The 19,285-nt window shown below is 32.8% G+C and overlaps 1 protein-coding gene across 10 annotated transcripts in view; it reads right to left on the bottom strand.

Moving 5' to 3' along the window:
* The window catches only part of SOX5 (SRY-box transcription factor 5), a 1,270,393-nt gene that overhangs the window by 651,651 nt on the left and 599,457 nt on the right, over nt 1–19,285 (bottom strand). For all 10 annotated transcript variants that reach the window (XM_074194255.1, XM_074194256.1, XM_074194251.1 and 7 more), the window contains one exon: nt 16,996–17,057. The gene's annotated coding sequence lies outside the window, so the exon portion shown is untranslated. The remainder of the gene's footprint in view (nt 1–16,995; nt 17,058–19,285) is intronic.

Raw genomic sequence — 19,285 nt, 5'->3', positions numbered from 1 at the left:
AATTGCAGTTCTTCCTAATAAAAAATTACAACATGGCACCAAAGATCTAACTGTTGTTCTCCTAGAACATTTTTCCCCATGTTGAGTTCTTTTTTACATCACAAGATGCTCACATAATTATCTAATCCCACTTAGTAACCAATTATCTTTGATAGCTGATAAAATTTTATAGCATTCATTTTCTTAGTGACACAGTTCTTAACACTGTGACTGGCTTATAATAAATTAATTTATTAATAGACAATAAATTAATAAATTTTTTGTTCAGTTATTGTAGTTGTTTCTGACTTTTTGTGACCCTATTTGGGGTTTTCCTGACAAGGATATGGAGTAGTTTGCCATTTTCTTCTCTAGTTCATTTTACAGATGAGAAAACTGAGGCAAAAGGGGTAAAATGATTGCCCAGAGACACATAGCTAATAAGTATCTGAGGCTAAACTTAAATTCATGAAGATAAGCCTTCTAGATTCCAGGTCTGGTACTCTAACCACTGTACCACTTAGCTGTTGCAAATTAATTTACTAAAGAACAAGAAATTAATAAAGAAATGTTTCTAAAATATTTAATGATTGATTGACATTAACTAAAGTGTGGCAATTAAACATACAATATAGTCTATGTAGCTTTCTACTAGAACTGTTAAAAGATTTAGATTTTAATTTGAAGACAAGCAGAAGTCTAGCTAATGATAGACAAAAGAATGTCGAGAGAATGATCAAATAATTGTACTTTGTACGATATGGCAGGCAGAATATGGAGCAAATTATGGAGCATAAATTTCAAAGAGAGACTGTTCTGTTATTTGTAGGAAAAGCAAGGAAGGGAGAATTTGAAATAATGTGTCTACAGGTATCACTTAACACATTACAGAAACCCAGCCACCTCTGGGATGAAATGTGGCAGTGGGAGAAAAGTGTACAGTCACTTTGAAAAATGTTTTAGGAGAGATTGTAAGGAAAACACTGTATCTATTTGCAACCACCCAGGGAAGCAAGATGAACAGTAAGTGATCATTGAAACTAGGCTTTAGTTGAGTGACTAGAATGAAAGTTCTTGCTGTGAGCCAACAAAAGGAAAAAAAAAGGCATTCCAGAATTTCCTCTGAATCTTTCTCCCTAAAGATAGCACCTTTGGGAGACAAGAAATTGAATTATTGGCTCAAAACAGATTCAAAGGGAAAAGAGACATTTTTATAATCATTAACATCACCCTCATTTTTCTTTTAATCTTTCTTTCCTGGTCCTTCCTTACCTGGTCCAAATCATTTTAATTTGTTTAAGGGTGGCCTGGGCAGTTCTGAAATATAATGCATCTATAAATGAATTCTGATTGACATGAAAGATGACTCACTAACGAAAACTTGTCTTGCTGCCATTTGGTCAGGTGTGTATGTGTGTGTTTGTGTGTGTATATGTGTGTGTGTGTGTGAAATGAATGCCAGTTGAGGCTGAGCAGAAGCCAGGGTATGTTTTTATTTTATGTCTCAAATAAAAATAAAGAGCTGGGTATGAATAATCAAAATGACAGGCACCTCCCTGGGTACTTCTAAACCTTCCAAAGGCAGTCCTGAAGCTCAGCAAAATGTATCACAGTTAAAAACACAGCCATAGAAAGCATTGGTACCAAAATTTTGCCCCAGAAAAATAAAATAAATTTATCATACAGTTTGACTTCAAGATTCTAAATTCCACAAGCATTCAATACTTCTTTATTCCGGAATCTAGAAGTCATTCATTTAGAAAGGAGATCATATATTGTTTATAATGCAGATGATAATTATAGTCCATAATGAATAATAGAAGATGACACTATTAACTCCTAATTATTTAGGTGCTGATGGTCTCATTTGAGACTTAAGTCATTTACCTTTCTTCTGAGTTCTATTGCTTATTTTTGTTTACTTGCTCCTTAAGACCTCTATAAAAAGACAGAGCAGTTTAAAGATGATGTTCATATTATCCCACTGCAATTGCTAGGAAAGATAATAGATCAAATGAGGATTTGAGGATATTTATGGATGCAACCATATTATGATGGAGAGTTATGCCTCAGGCATTTATTGGCTATGTGATCTTAAAAAGTTACTTAACCTCTGGGGCAGCTAGGTGGCGCAGTAGATAAAGCGCCTTCTGGAGTCAGGAGTACCTGGGTTCAAATCCGGTCACAAACACTTAATAATTACCTAGCTGTGTGGCCTTGGGCAAGCCACTTAACTCCATTTGCCTTGCAAAAACATAAAAAAAAGTTACTTAACCTCTTAGTGCTCTAGAAAAGTCTTTAATTTATAAAGAAGATACTGACCTGTGTTGGTAATGGGAGTTTTCTCAGCTGGGAATTCTCTATATTAATAAAAAACAAAAGTAGAGTCCTTATTTCTATATTTTCATTCATGGCATGGGAAAGTTTGGTATGCCTTTGCCATAAGTGTCAATTTCAAAAGATAAAGTTTTCAATTTGAGTTTCATAGACTAAGTATTCAGAAAAAAAAGTTCTGAGTAGATAAAAGATGAGGAAAAGGAAGCAGAGAATAGAATAGGAAGGTGAGAAAATTCTGTAAAAGAGGAAAACACAGAAATGTATAATAAGTTAGGTCAAAAGAAAACTGCCAAATATAATTATATCTGAGACTGAATAAAAAACAAAGGAAAACCTCTGTGTCATGGATTACTTGGACATAATTAGCCCTGTGGCAAACACAGTCCTGCTATTTCTCAGATTTGGTAATAAGCATGAGGGCAACATGTGAACAGGAACAGCAAAACACAGTTGATTCTAAGCTTAATGTATTAAATAAAAATATTTAATAAGTTGCTACTTGTGGATGATAATAAAACAAATTACTAACCAGATGTGAAAGTAGGGTTTTTAACTATTTCTCAAGTATTCTGACTGATTTGCTTTTTTCCCTGATTAAATACCCTCTCTTTGATAAATTATATGAATCCTTTATTAGAAAGAAATCCAAGCATTTCAGATGTAGTAACACAATTCACATCTTGTTATGGATGTAGCAAAAGAATAGCTATGATTATTACTATCTGTGAATGGGACATCTATAAATAAGATGCAGAAACTAATGTTTATATCACATTTAAAAGTTTCCAAGGTGATTTACATTTTATTTTGATTCCCACACAACCCTATGAGTTAGGTGCTATTATTATTCCCATTTTTCATATGAGAAAACTGATGCTAAAAAAACCACAGTGCTTTGGTCAATTTTGTATAACCAGTAAACATACATACAGGATTTAAAATCAAGTCTTCCTGGAAAGTCCAAATCTCAGTCCATTATATCATTTGTTGTCAAGAATTATTCTCTACTTGAGTTAAAGGTTATAGGAATATATAGAATTGGAAGAGACTCTTAAAGAACAATCAGTTCAATTCTCTTATTTTACAGATGAAGAGACTGAAGTCTAGAGTGGTTAATTAACATGCAGGAGGCTACATAAAGTTGGAGACAACGACTCTGATAGGGCTTAAAACCAAGTCCTCTAATTCCAGGGCCAATATTCTTTTAACATCACTTCAAGGACAACACTCATATCTTGTACTTTCCCATAGACTTCATGATAGTTTTTCACAGTTGAGAATGCAAAGTAGATGTTTAATAAGTGTTTATTTGATAAATAAACACAACAATTCAGTGAGGTAGTTGTGACTACATTTTAGTCTCCATATTACAAACACATTGTCGGAAACATATGTTCTGCTTTGTCAGACCCTGAAGCCTCAAAAACAATGAATACTATCTTTATTTTGATAAAGGACTGTGATATAATTGGTAAGTGCAATGGTGCTTTTAATTACTTTTTAAAAGCCACAAAAAGAAATTGTAACCAATTTCTAAATGAAAACTATCTGTGTCATTAAAATTGTCTTATGTAATTAAGGTTCATTACCTGGTATTAGGAACCATGGTAAGCATGGTTTAGTACAATAGTGGGCTGCATATTGATACAGAAAATCACAAGTTAGCATTATTTGTGTTATATTAAATTTTTATTTAGTTTGTCAAATATTTCCCAATTTACATTTTTATCCAATCCCCAGACACTAGGACATTTTGCCCACAAGTTGGAAAACACTAATGTGGGAGACTTCAAGATGACTTCAGTTAGAAAGACCTGTTCTTTCCAGTTTCACATCTTTCACAAAACGTCTATGTTCAATATTGTTTGCTGATCAACTACAAATGACTTAACTTTCCTCAAAAAATACAATGATCCAAAAAAATTCCAAAGGATTTAGGTTTTAAAAAAAAATGCTATCCACTCCCAGAGAAAGAATAGATGTAGTCTGAATGCTTTTTTAACTTGATTAATCTTGGGGATTTTTGTTTTGCATTTTCTTTTGCAACATGACAAAATGTAAATGTTTTGCAACAGTGAAAAAAACAACATATATATATATGTGTGTGTGTGTGTGTGTGTATAAATATGTATGTACACACATACACATGCGCGCGCGTGCGTGCAAAAAATATATATAAAGATTGGTACTGGACTTCACTAGTACTTTCTAAGTAGAAGAAATTGGCTTTAACTTTTCTTGCCCAGTTTACTTTAATAGCCTGATAGTGTTATAAATTATCATATTATTTATCTATTGATAATAGCTTTAACATCAGAAGAGAATTTGGAGTCCAATATTAAAAAAATGTTGTTTTTTGCATTCAATTGAGAAATATTTAACAAAATAAATAAAACATTTTTACAAAGTTATAACATCAAAACATGTAAACATAATATTGGCATAACTTTTACAAGCTAAGACTTCATATCCCAAAGAGTTTTGCTGAGTATCTTGTAAGAGATTAGTGAATCTACACATGGAAAAGCCTCTAGTTCATGGTCATGGCAAGATCCCATCTATCATATTACATGTTAATTCAGAGAACTGAGACTCTTGAAGTTTTTTTGGCAACAAGAAGAACTTTTAGCATCCTAATGCTTTTACAAGGCTGGCGTTTTCTTTTCTCCCCAATGTGCCTCGAGATTTCACAACATAAGAAACATAGGAGCAAAAGTTAAAATGCTTTAATGGTCCCCGTAGGCTACTTAAATAAACACTGTGATTGCAATTTAGACAATCTGGAGTCCATTCAATATTAAATCCCCACCCCCGAGCTACAGCTACCACACAAATAGAGAATTCATAGCGTACTCCACATGGCCATTTACTGCTGCAATTCTCGCCTCTTGACAATCGAGGGGAGGAGCTATCCAGGCCTAACATTACACCAGCTAAATCTGTCAACAACTAGATGGGGAGCCCCACTGAGCAAACACACGAATCCCTCTTACACAGTCCTGCCTTTGTCCTGCCTGGGCTGCAGCTCTTCTAATCTTCTCAAACTATCTTCAGCAATGCAAGCAGAAACTTCTTCTGGGACCAGCCATAACAAAAGATGCCTTTCTTTATTTTTTATATACTGTATGTATATATTTGTGCTTTCCCTTCCTCTCCCTGCCCCCCCCCCCCACACACACTGCTCCTACCCCTTCCTATAGCACCAATGCTAAGCAAGGATTTGGCTGGAACAAGTCAAAAACTATTCACAGTTTTAGACAGGAATGCATGAAGGAAGTTGGCAGTTGGTTTGATCAGACTTCTCTGACCAGACCTCAGAAGGAATGTCATGATTTTTTTTCCTTTCAGCACCATGGAAAGAGATAGATCCCATTTAGCTGGAGTTATCAAGGAAGACATTATGGAAGATGGTGGATATGGGAAGAAATAGGCCCTGAACAGTTAGCAGTATTTAGCTAAGCAAAAAAAAAATAAAATAAAATAAAATAAAGAGACAACCATTTCAAAAGAAGAGGGTGAAGGAGATTGTAACAGTATGAGAAAGAAAGTCTCTTAAGCAGAAATTAAAATGACATCTAGAAGACAGCGAAGAGACTACCTTGGCTGAAAAGGGGAGCAGTGAGAAAAGAGCTTGCATAGGTAAGATAGAAATATATTATGGAAAGTCAGGAGAAGGAGTTTAGACTCAATGACTTGTGCAATGGGGAACCATTGTAGATTATGATCATTAAAGTGACATCACATAAGCAGTGTTTTAGGAAGATTATTCTAGCAGTAGAGTACGGGAGGGATTAGGGGACATTGGTAGGCAGCAATATTTTAAAATGAATTAATTACTAAATATTGAAATTTAGGCAATGTGATAAGTAAATGGGGAGATAGGATAAAATATTGGAAATAATATTCAACTGAGAATTTAGAGTTCTGAATTATTTTCTTAGCTCTGCAAATAATTCATTATGGAAACCTGGATAAATCATTTAGTCATTCTGGGTTTCTTCATCTGCAAATGAATCAAGATAGCTTAGAAGATAGTTACTGAAATAATTTCAAGTTCTCAAATTTTATAGTTTTATGATCTGTAAGGGCAGGGCATATATATCAACTGCTTTTTTAAATCATACCATGTAAATACCTCTTTATTTTGCTTTTTTTATTCCTCTGTTGAGAATTTTTTTTCAGACCTTACATAGGATTCTTTTTAAAACTTTTAGTATATTTATCATAGCATATTGTATGTTATTATATTGATGTTGTTACCTTATTGTTCTATTAAGCTATAACCTTGAGATCAGGGATCATCACTCAACTAAACTTTGATCCTCCCCTCTTGATTCATATAGTGCATACATGCTCCTCACACAGTCAGTAGTCATAGGTTACTTAATAAATGGATGCTGCTGTTTTACTCTTATGCATGCAAACCTCCAATGTATGGGCTAAAAAATGTGATGGGCTAATATGTTAAATGAGTAAATAATTGAAAAATATCTTTTCTGTTTAGTATTAAAGTGAATAACATTTTAGCATCAAATTTGGTTTTTTCTATTAATTTTTAGAAAAGCCAAATCTAATTTTAGTTGATGTTCTCTTGAAGTGGGCATATTCAAAAATTCAAGTCAATATATGATTTCATCTATTTCAGAGTTTCTTCAAAAATGCAGATCACAGTCCTATAAGCCTGCCCATTCTGGGGAGCATTTGTTTATGTCTTTCTAAAAGTTTTCCAGGGATTTACAGTAAGTGTAATGCTCAAAATTTATGCCAGGCTGGGCACTAATAGTATTTTGAGATATTTCATCTCAAGATAAGTGAAGAGTAGTTAATATAGAATTAACTGAATGTGAAAGCTAGAAAGGACCCTAGCTACTATCTGGTTCAAAGATCTACTCTAAACACAAGGGTCCCAGAGGGTTCTATGGATAACTCTTGGGGGTTGGGGGCTCTCTAAACTTAGTCTCTAAACTTTACTTTGGAATACTATATATTTTAAGGTTTAATACATTTTAAGGTTTATATCATTTTTTTTTCCATGAAGGAGACTACTGGTTTTTCCAGATTACTAAAGGTCCATAGCATTAAAAATGGTTTGAAATTCCTAATCTAGTCCAATTTCCCATTTTTGTTGATGAAGTAATTGAGTCCCAGAGTGGTGGTTTTTCAAAATAAGTATGATTAAAAGCTAGATCTCTTTATTATGAATCTATTAATCTTTCTATGATACTGCAACTCCATCACCAGTGTAATGAGAAACAGTTTTGTGTGTATGAAATGTTCTAAGTTCTTTTAAAAGGAACTATTTTTTAAAGAGAAAATATTTTGATCAACAATGTGATGAAATTGTCCTTATCTTCTCTCAGGATAAATCTTCTGATGTTTAATTAAAAATCTAAGGTTAGTACTTCAGATTGTTTCATAAACTTTAATTTGTAAAATTTCCATAGGACTCATGTGAATTTGGAAAGAAGGGCAAGTTTCCCTATAGAAGGTGCTGAGGAAGAAAGGCGGTAAATAATTTAACCAATGTCTACAAAAGTTTTTTCTAGAAGCTGCACAAGATTGATTCTCAATAATGACTACCCTATACTATTGTAGTTCAAAATTGAAAATAGAGAAAGGGATATCATTGCCAATCTTTTTCTTCTGTTCATTTATGTGACTATAAAAAATATTCAGTGATATAGCTATGTGATTTCACCATATGAATTCATAGAACAGTTTTATCGCAAATCAAGTTTTCCAGTTGTTGTTCATCAAGAAATGCGATATTTATTCTAGAGCAAACAACAGATGCATTTGCATGAGGAGAGTTCACCTGCTCCCTAATAGTATATGAACTGAAATTCAATTTGCCAGTCAATGAACAAAATGCCCCAGTCCATTTAAATTTGAGACATTTTAGAAAATCATTGTTAATTGGTAACCTTCATATTCCTTCCCAGGTCAGAAAATAACTTGCAAGTAATCATTTTGGATGCCTTCTTTGGAGGCATTTTTTTCTTTCTATTTTAATATTTTATCCTTTTTTTTTCTTTTTTACACATTTTTATTCTTTCTGTTTTAATCCATTATCCTCTCTCTTTTGCCACTGTTTATGTCAGTGATAGTTTATTACTGTTCTAAAAGATGACATGAACTGTGTTTGCAGGTTTATTTTCATATTCCTGGCTATTTTCCTTAAAACAGGAGAATCCATGAAATGACTTCAACTCCTCTGAAACACCATCTATGGTAACAAGAACTTTTACATAATGATTAGAGATGTTTTTATACCTAATACTACTCTGACTTTTCTAAGAAAAAACAAAAGTGTGTGTGGGGAGGGTGGGAGTCAAAAGATAAAAATAGTCATTTCTAGTTGATTTTTCAAGAGCAGATAGAATAGGATGCAGGATAAGTTATTCAGGGACTAATTGGCTATTTGGTGGGCCATCTACATTACTATAGAAAGTGGTTTGTCTTGCTGGGTGTCTTTCACCCTTTCTCAACCAATACTTCCAAAAATGGGGAATGTTGAAGTGAAGAGATAGGATGAAAACCACATCAGTCAAATTTCTTCAGGAGAAATTTTGACAAAACTCACAGGACAGGATCCTCAAGATGGGAAAGTAACCATGTTCAACACAACTCCTCCAATGGAGTGAGGGAGTTTTTTCCCCAGGAGAGGCTTTTCATGCTAAGCAGTGTAAGCAGAGTGGAAACTTAGAAGCAGGGATCTCTAAGCACCTGAAAGTGCATCTAAACTCAATTGGAGCTGTGGATAAAAATCTCTTTTTTTTTTTTATCTTGACCTCACTTTTCTATAAAATTATAACTTTAAAAATTCCTTCCTAATAACAGTCCTCTGAGTTAAGGAATGGTAATGCTCTGTTCTGTATTTTGTAGATAAGGAGGAAATAATTCATACTGTTATAGTGATTTAACCATAGTCACAGTCACAGGGCTGAAACTCAAATCCAGCTCTTTTGATCCAAATTTCAGACCTTTTTTCACTCTTTCAGACTGTCTTTTAGATTTGTAACATAAATTGTCTCAGAGTGAATGTAAATAGCAATTGTTTCTGTTTTGGCCAGAAAGCCTAAGTGTCTTCCACTCTCAAACTTTTTTTTTTGTCTAAGTGAAAGAGGCCATTCTTTGTATTTTTTAAAATCTAGCCTAATCACTGAATGGGCATTACCTCAGTCAAACTGAAATTTATTAAAAACCTTACTTAAAAAGGTCAAGGTCTTCCACTATATCTAGAACATCCATATCTGATTACTGGTCCCCGATGATTCTGGAGGAGAAAGGAAGGCTGGTGATTTTGTGCAACACTTCCTCATTTAAATACAATTCACTATCAGGACAATTCATCATATTCCTAATGTCATAGACTGCCTCAAGAGCAAAGGCCAAACAATATCAGTAATAACTCTTTCTCTCTCTCCATATATATATGCATATATATACACATATATGTATACATACATACATGCATGTATATTTATACACATGTATTTTAAAAATCTATCTTCTTTAAGGTAGGATTAAACTGGAAAAAATGGATGTCTATCATCTGGGAGAATGGCTAAACAAATTGTGTTTGCTTTATTTATATTATATATGTGGAATATTATTACACTATAAGAAATATGAAGAATTCAGAAAAAATAGAAAAATATGTATGAACTGATGCAGAATTAAATTGCAGAACCAGAAAACCAATGTACCTGAAGACCAAAACAATGCAAAGAATAAAATGAAACTATTATATAAATATTATAATTAATAGAGACTCAAGAAATGTGCCTCCTCTAAGCACTATATAAATGTAGTAGTAGCACAAAAGTACTAGAAGTAGTAGTAGCAGCAGCAGCAGAAGTAGTAGTAGTAGTAGTGGTTAGTGCTGCTGGTGCTGGCACTGGTGTTGGTGGTGGTGATAGCAATGGTTAATTATTACTACTATTATCCTTATCATCATCATCATCATCACATTGTCAGAGAGAGTATGGAATAGTGACCAGAGAGTCCATGAAGAAGACTAGATTTTAATCTTGCTTCTGATGCATATTGGTTGAGTTCCCCTGAACAAGTCACAAATCCTCTAAATGACCCCAGGATAAAATCCTTAGTATGGAAAGAGGAAGATTTGATTCAAACCGGTCCTTTAACATTAACTGTGTGACAGTTTCTTCATTAGTAAAAAATGAGAAGATTTGACTTGTTGGCCACTTAGGAAGGTCCCATCCAACTTTAAATCTGTAATCCTAATACCCTACATTGCAGAATAGGCACAAATTTGCATTGAGAGAAGTTTGTTCCACAAATAAAATCAAGATTAAAGCAAAAAGGAAAAAAAAGAAGCTATGGCATTATTTTCAGAAGAAAGACATCTATATAAGTCTTCAGAAATTATTCAATGGAAAGAGAATAATTTCAAATCTTTAAATTTAAAAAAAAATTAGCAACCACCTGCACCTGGATAGCTCCCAGCAATGATTAGGAACACTAAGTACATAAAATAAAGTTAAACATTGCTGTACATTTCGGTACCTATTTGATTAATGACATCAGTAGTGACAGATAGTTGCAATATGGAATACAATGTTTATATGTAAACAGTGCATCAGTCATTTAGACCCAAATTTGCCTCACTCCCACACAAACCTGGTGTCAGGTTTAGTGTTTTTGCCTGTAAATTATAGAATTGCTAAATGTTGAATATGATACAGTAAAATCCTATAACTGAAAGACACAAATTCCAAAGTTTTTCATTCTGCCTTTGCATTGTTTTTGAAATTACAGAATCTAGAGTTAAAGGAGACCTAGCCAGTTAATTCAAACCTATACTTAAGCAAGTCTCCTCTATAATATACTTAACCAATAGTCAACCAGACTTTGCTTGAAAGTTTCCAACAAGTGAAGCTCAGTACCTATGGAGGTAATCCATTCCACTTGTGCATATCTCTAATTGTCAGTTTTGCATCAAGACTAAATTTGTTTCTTTGCAACTCCTATTAAACAGTTGACTCTACTTTTTGGGGCCATCCAAAACAAGTCTACTTCTTCTATGTGATAGCCCTCCAAATACTTCAAGACTATTATCCTGTCTTTCTTCCCCATGTTTTTTTTTTTTTGACCAGGACTCTTCGTTGCCATTTTTATATGAAGCATTTATCATTTTTTCTAAATTTTCCTGCCATTCCCAAATTTTTGCCCAAGTCACCTAAGACTATATATATAGCATAATTCAAGCAAACTAACTCCCTCCAGCCTGTACCTATCAATTTCTGTTTATTCACCCAAAACAAATTTGCTAGTTCATACCACCTCAATTAGCTTGACCATCTATATATCTCATAAGTATTTACTAGCATCTATGTAGATAGTCTAGCAAGCTTTTCACAGTTTTATTCGGAAGCAGTCTTTCATGAAATGTCAACAGTTATTTTTCATCTTTTCTCATGAGGGCAGTGGAGGCTTGTATTTGACAACCTTTTCCAAGCTCACCACAGAATCATGCACACGATGATATGAAAGGACAGAACTGTAGAGGAAAGAAGTAAGCATGCAAATGTGCTTGTGTGTTTGTGGGTGTGTGGGTGTGTGTGCATGTGTGTGGGCACAATATGGCAGCACTATAGGTCTTTAAATAGTCATAAATTGTTTCCCAGTTATTTAATTCACTCATATCCTGATTGGAAGAGAAGTGCTTTTAAGGATTCCCATCTGAAGTAAGAAAGCTCAGTATAATGTGTGACCAGATGATCAAAGACCTAGAGATTAAATGAATTTAAGAGGCCATCTGGTACAACCCATTCATTTTATAAAGAAACTGACTGTGAGGAAGGTTATATAACCTAACCAATGTCAGAAATCAAGCAAATAGAAAAGACAGAATTTGGACGTAGGTACTTTTTATTCCTTGTAATGGGCTCTTTTTCTCCATTACAAATGCAAGCCTCTTGAGGGCAAGAACTGTCTTTCTTTTTCTTATTTTACCTCCATCACTTTATTCCAAAGTATGTCATACAGTAATTGCTTAATAAATATTTATTATAGTTTATTCTGGAGCCTGCAATCTTTTTTACTAAACCACTATGCCTCTGAGACAGCTGCATCTAACATATAATTTAACTCACATAAATATTGTGCTTTAAAGCCTAAAAAAAATTGTTATAAAGCATTTGTTGCAAAAAGGAAGATATTGCAAATGTTATTGATTCCAAATTAGAGAGGAAATAGTTTCATAAGATTCAACACTGTCTCCTAACTTTAAATCCATTGCTTTTTAGACTGTTTAACATTATACAACAGTGGAAATTTTCAGAAATTCAGGTGAATTGTAAAAAACTGCCTGAATAGTTTCAAAGTTTAGATTCATTTTGGATTGCTTTTCAGTTCATTGGAATCAAGCTCAAAGTCCTAATATATTTAATCTTAGCTTTAGGACTTTTTTTCTTTTAGAAAAAATGTTTCATACAGTCCTCAAGTAAAATAAGGTAACAAAAGCAAAATTGACTTTTCAAAAAAGGAAAGAAGGCAAGAATATTGTACATTAAAGAAGGAATTACTTTTCTCTTTAAATATTCTCTTAGTATTTAATAAGACCACTTGTATACAATATATAAGCTAGAAAGAAGGAATGACATATTAGGAAATGTGATTGAGACAAAAGGGAGAAGCTGATATTCCTGAATGACAATAAAAGTGGTAATTTTGTGCTAAGTGAAATTAGAATGACATGAGTTAGTCAATTAATCAATTATTAAGCATTTATTGAACCCCTCCTTTGAGCAAGTACTGTACTAGTTATGGAGGAAATCAACATCTCTGTCTCTGTATTTATTTGAATATACAGATAAACACATATAATAGAGAGAAAGCAATTTTGGAGGAGAGGGCACTAGCAACTGAAAAAGAACTTCCTTATCCAGTAGATAATATATAGAATCTGAGAGTGGGTCTGCTTGTCATTTAATTTATTTTACTAAACTCTGAATTATTTTTGCAGTTTTCCATTTTCAATAACAGCTAGCATTTATATAGTTTTCCAAATACTTTACATGTCTTATCTCATTTGTTTCTCACAACAACCCTCTAAGATTGATCCTATTATTATCTCCATTTTTATAGATAATGAAACTGAGGATAAGAGAGTTTAAATCACTTGTCACAGGGATAGTGAACATCTAAGGAAGGATTTGATCTCAGATTTTCCTCACTCCAAAGCCTACCCTGTAGCATAGATGTAAAATGTTATAGCTCAGAAATTTTGATTCAGTAACTTTGAGATGCATATGTCATTTATTGTTATACTGCTTAAGAGATTATGATTATTCATATATACATATGATGCATATGTGTATATGTAATGATTATGAAATGAATTAGAAATTAAAAGAATGCAAAGACATTATGGCATAGAATGATAAAACTGCTTTTCTTTCCACTCACTGCTATTCACTAGGAAAATCAACATTGTCACACTCTCTAACACAGTAAACATTAGCCAACAGCATAGCAAAACTAATCCAAACAATTCATTTATATAGGTTTGAACAATCAATATGGAACACCATATGATAGATATGGCTGCAAAAATCTGCATGAATTATGAAGATTGGCAGTGGCAAATCACAAAGACCAACTTTTGATATACTACATCTATGTCATAGGTTTCATGTAATAAAATCTTAGTCTATCTAATGCTTTCCTCTAACACCACACCACTCAGTCCCTTCCAAGATCTCTATCCAAATTTTCAAGGGCTTTTCTGAAGCAAATTTGAAAAAAAAAATTGGAGACTAGCACATAATTCTCATGATAAACCATGTTTTCCTTCTGTAGTCTGCATTTTTGATCCATCACATTGGGCTTTTCCCATCACACAAAGTGTGAAATTTCTAAACTCTTTCCCTTCACTTATCTAAATTGAACTTTGGCAGCCAACAGCTAACTGTTGGAAAGTTCCTTGAAAACGATCAAACCATTTCTAGATCTGATTGGAAAAAGCATCTGTGTGTGCCAAGATAGAAATTACAATCCTCATTGTATACACAATCATACATACATGATTAGCTCTAGAGAGAAAAATACCTTAAAAAATTAATAAAACACCAAAGTTAGATATGACTTCGAAAATCCACATGAGAATGAACCATTTCATATAATTAAAATAGATGACTAATTCCTATAAGGCAGTGCTCCAGTCATAAAGACATTTTTGAGTAAGTGATATTTTTTCTCTCAAGAATCAAACCTAGACTCTGTGTTAAGTGAAGAATGGAATCTTAAGCTTTACTTCAAAATAGAAGTCTTAGGTCTTAATGACCTTCACATAGCACTGTTGAACATTACATTAAAAAGATACACCTTTGAAAACTCTGAACTATGGATAAGAAGGAAATACTTTGAACAAGTAATTATGGGAACTACAAACAAGTGTAAATGTATTAGCAATAAACTAAAATGCATAGAAACATAGGAGAAATTGACAAATGGAGATCAATTAAATGGAGGCCCTACATTCTAATTTACACATACATTTATAGTATGAATTTTGGTCAAATTTGAGAAAATTTTCTGAGCAGAACAGATCACAGGAATGTCATGTTTTATTATGCCCTTAGTCATAATTTCTGTCCTTATTACCCTCACATATCTATGCCATTAATAAAGTTAGATGTCCTTTCATCCTCATTTGATATTTCTTGAATATTATTTATAAACTATATTGCAGAATTTAAAAATAAATATTTTTTACTATTAACTAAATCAAGTAAATTTTACACACATTTATTAAATATCTACAAGGTGCAAGCAAAGATGATTTTAAAAAGTATATCGTCTGTGTCCAGGTAGCTTATCATATATTATCTATGATTAATATCTTAACTTGATGACTGGTTGGTAGTTGCTTACAAACTTAAAAGGAGGAACATATTGGGGGGTATAGAGAATGAATTCAGTAGTAGATATGCTGAACTTGTTAAACCAATAGAACTTTGGATGGAAATGTCTAACAGGTAAATGGAAATGTAGCACGGAAACATGGAAGATAGCAACTTTCTCCAAAGCTCTTCGTTATCAAAACATGAAAAGAAAGAAATCATGTGCCAGTTATAAAATAATTAAACTAAATCCACAAGATAAAAAGACCTTCTATATAAAGGCCCTCTATATAAAGTTCAAAACTTATGTGTTAACTGGTGAACATTAATACTTAAAACATCAGAATCACCAAAACCAAATGTTTTCATTTCCTTGCCACAGTGAGTTCAAGCACTTTTGATTTAGAATGAAACATTGGAATTTCCCATGGCTCTATTTCTGCTCAACTCTTCCCACCTTGACCTCACAAGAAATATTAGACACTGATTCTTCACAGTCACAGGAAGGAAAGAAGAATGGTATATAGAAGAATCATCCAGGCCTATAAATATACCACACAGACACTGAGATTCACTTCCCAAGATGAAACAGCAACAGCCTTTCCTGAAAGTGGATGGATATCAGTGGCAACTAGTTTTATCTCCTTAACCCCGGAGTCACCAAGACCTAGCCAAGGAGTTACCAAAGAATCTGTGACAGGAAATATCAGAGAAAAGTTGAAAATTAAAATAATCTAGTCTAAAGTTTGATCAAAAAATCTAGTACCTAAGCAAATAAACTTCCAGAGATCCTCAAAACCAAAGGAAGAATTACTAGAATCTTGAACAAATCAAAGAATTTTGAAAATTATTATAATTAAAGAAAATTGAATTAATATTGCCTAAGAGGTCATATAGAAACAGAGAACTTGACTAGGAGACAAGCAAACCAACTCAAACTAAACCTCTGATAGACACATAGCTATATGATTCTAGCCAAGTTACTTAATCATCCATTCCTCTAGGCAATATCTAAAACTTTAAGTTACAGAGAAGGCTATCAGTTTCTCTGGCAGGGGGAGGTAACTTATCTAGGAGTTCTTTATATCAGGGAAATGCAGTACTCACTCCTCTTATCTGATTAAATCAGTTCGTTATGAACTTCCAAGAGAGAACACAAAAAATTCCAAAAGTTCAAAAGAGAAACAAAACCCTTAAAAAGTAATTACAAATTAATTTACAAAAGAAATTAGGAATATATATATATATATATATATGATAATCTCTCTAAAGAATTAGAAGGTAAGAGAGTGATCAAAAAAAGTGAAACATAATTAGAATATAAAAATACTGAAGCAGAGGAAAATTTAAGAGAAGAAAGGCAAAAAGTACCAATGTTAAAATATCTATGAATTCTACATAAGCCAAAGCAAATGAACTTGAAGACATAATTCACAGATATTATTTAGGGATCATAGATCATATCAAAGAATATTACAATTCAAAAACAAATAAAAATCCTTAATAATAATATATAAAATAATACAAGAAAACATCTTAGAATTATCCAATAAAAAGGGAAGTTTTGACCAAGAAAATCAACATATAGCAATCAGAAAAAAGTTACATCTAACTCTAAAATATGTTATAAAGATAACATTTTCTATAACAAAAAAGTATACAAGTACCAATGGAAAGATCTTCAAATATGAAGGAAAGGCAACTTGAATTACATAGCAGTATTCTGCATACATGAAAAACTGCAAAAAGTTATTCCAAAAAGCATAGAAACCCAAGCTGCAATCTAAAAATGACATATTTTACAAACCTGAGTCCAATCAGCAGAGAAATGGTTGAGTGTTCAACAAAAGAAAGGCATTTGAATCATTCCTGTAAAAACAAAATGAAATAGAAATAGAGGTAAGCATATTATTCAACTTGGCAACATCTCAAGCAGAAGCCAGAGAAAGGTAAATAAATACAATTACAAAAAATTCAAATAATCAAATTGAGGGACAGGAGCTTGAGGAGTCTCAGATAGATTTGTATACATCTGTATAGTGAATTGAAATCCTTCAAAGACCAATTTTTGCCAAAGAAAAAAGTATAAGAGAAAAGAAGAGGACTAAGAAGAGGATTATAGCATTCAGACTCTGCAGTAGGAGGATGAAGATGAATCATGAAAAGATACGGAGATTAGTATGGGGTGTCATAGCAGTCTTGAGGAAAGAATATATTAAAAATATTAAATGTTTAGTTTGAAATGCTGCAGAAAGCTTGAGGAAGATGTGCACTGAAAAAAAGACAGCATTTAGACAACAGATAAGGTAGCGTGGTGAGAGTAATGAGCAAGTTGAGACATTAGTAGACATTTCACTTCCTAGAAATTTTTAAATAAAGGGGAGGAGAGATATTGTTTAATAACTTCAAAGAGTACTTCAGTAAAAAGAAAGGATTTCATGCACAGGGTTTTATGGATCATGGAATTTAGAGCAAGAATGCCTTCATTTTAAAGATGAGGAAAGAGTTGTAGAAAAATAACATGATTTGTTCAAAGTCATACAAGGTACTGTGTAGCAGAACAATAATTGGAAGTCCAGTAATCTGAGTCAAGTCTAGGGCTCGTTTATCTCTCCCAAAATCCCCCTCTGATTGACAGATGTTCTTAGCCCTATATCTCAGTACTATGCCTAAGTATCTTGGAAAGATTAAATAGATCTACATGATAATCATTAGTTTCCTTTATTTGAGTAATTCATTACAAGAGCTATATTTCAAATCAAGATAACAGCAAAAAAAAAAAATCTGTTCCTTTCCACTAACTTTTGGTTTTGCATTAAGTTGAACAGAGATATGATATTTATGGCAAATTAATGAAGAAATGAAAGACTTAGAGCTTCTTTTCTTTCCCATTTTTTATTATCATACTTCTGAAGATCCATTTGCATGTTGATACTGTTGTCAAAAGATTCTTCTAACTAATTTCTTCTTAAAGCTGGTATTATAAGCAATCACAATGGTTCACAAGTCTTAAGGAGGTTCATTTGGTCAGGGCCAATAGCAATGTATGCTAGAAAAGTAATACATGATTATTGCAGAAATTAATCTGACATCTTACATGAAATGGGTTGTTAGTTTTGATGTTTGACTATAAAGTCAAATACGTAATATCTAAAAGTACACAGTACAATGACAGCAAAACATAGTACATTGTCCAGTGCTCCATCTAATGAGCTGTTTTATTTATTTATTTTGATCCTATGAATATATTTAAAATAAAAAATAAATATGGTTGCTTGGTTGTCTTGATTAAGGGCACATATATTTCTAATACCTATGCTCTAAATTTTAAGAAGTTGCTTGAAATAAAAATTATTAACCAATGTGAGACATATGAGATTACAAAGATTAATCTTAAAAATAGCGTAATCATTCTTGAGCAGAATTGAAAATATTTCTCAACTCAATATTTCAGTTAAATTTATATCTTTTAAAATTTCACTATAAGTAAGCATGGTGGCATATGTCTGTGGTCTCTTTTACTGGGGAGGCTAAGGCTAGTATAATGCTTAAAGGGAGTTCTTAGCTACAGAGGAGCTAAAGCAGATTGGATTGCCAAATTAAGCCTTACAACATTATGATAAGCTCTCTGGATAAGTGTTAATGGGTACATCTCAGAAATAAAGAAGGGAAAAGCTTCTTTGCTGTGTTGTTCAACAGTGAGGTTTGACCTGTAAGTGACCATTGCAGTCAAGAAGGTTGAATAAAGGAGACAGTCTGAAATTTTCAAAAGAATACTATAATGCTTATCTAGTTCCGCCCTTATCCCTTTGTAATGAAAGCAGAGAAGCATTTGCTTAAGTCAGAAGAAAACACTTTACCCATCACATAACATTTTAAAAGAAGGTTTATATAAATATATTCTCTCTTATTTTCTGTTCTTGCCCCTTATAAATTTTCTGAGAGAGGAAAATTGGAGTATATAAAATGCCTTGAATTTTTCATAAAAAATATACTATCTACTTCAAACAATTCAACTGGCTGGGGGAAAATAGTGTTGTTCATTTCAGATGTAAACATTTTCTTTATGACTTACAAATATTTAAATGTGAAAAAAC

Source organism: Macrotis lagotis, chromosome 7 (genome assembly GCF_037893015.1).
Source record: "Macrotis lagotis isolate mMagLag1 chromosome 7, bilby.v1.9.chrom.fasta, whole genome shotgun sequence".
Lineage (NCBI taxonomy): Eukaryota > Metazoa > Chordata > Mammalia > Peramelemorphia > Peramelidae > Macrotis > Macrotis lagotis.
This window is presented reverse-complemented; position numbering and strand designations above follow the sequence as displayed.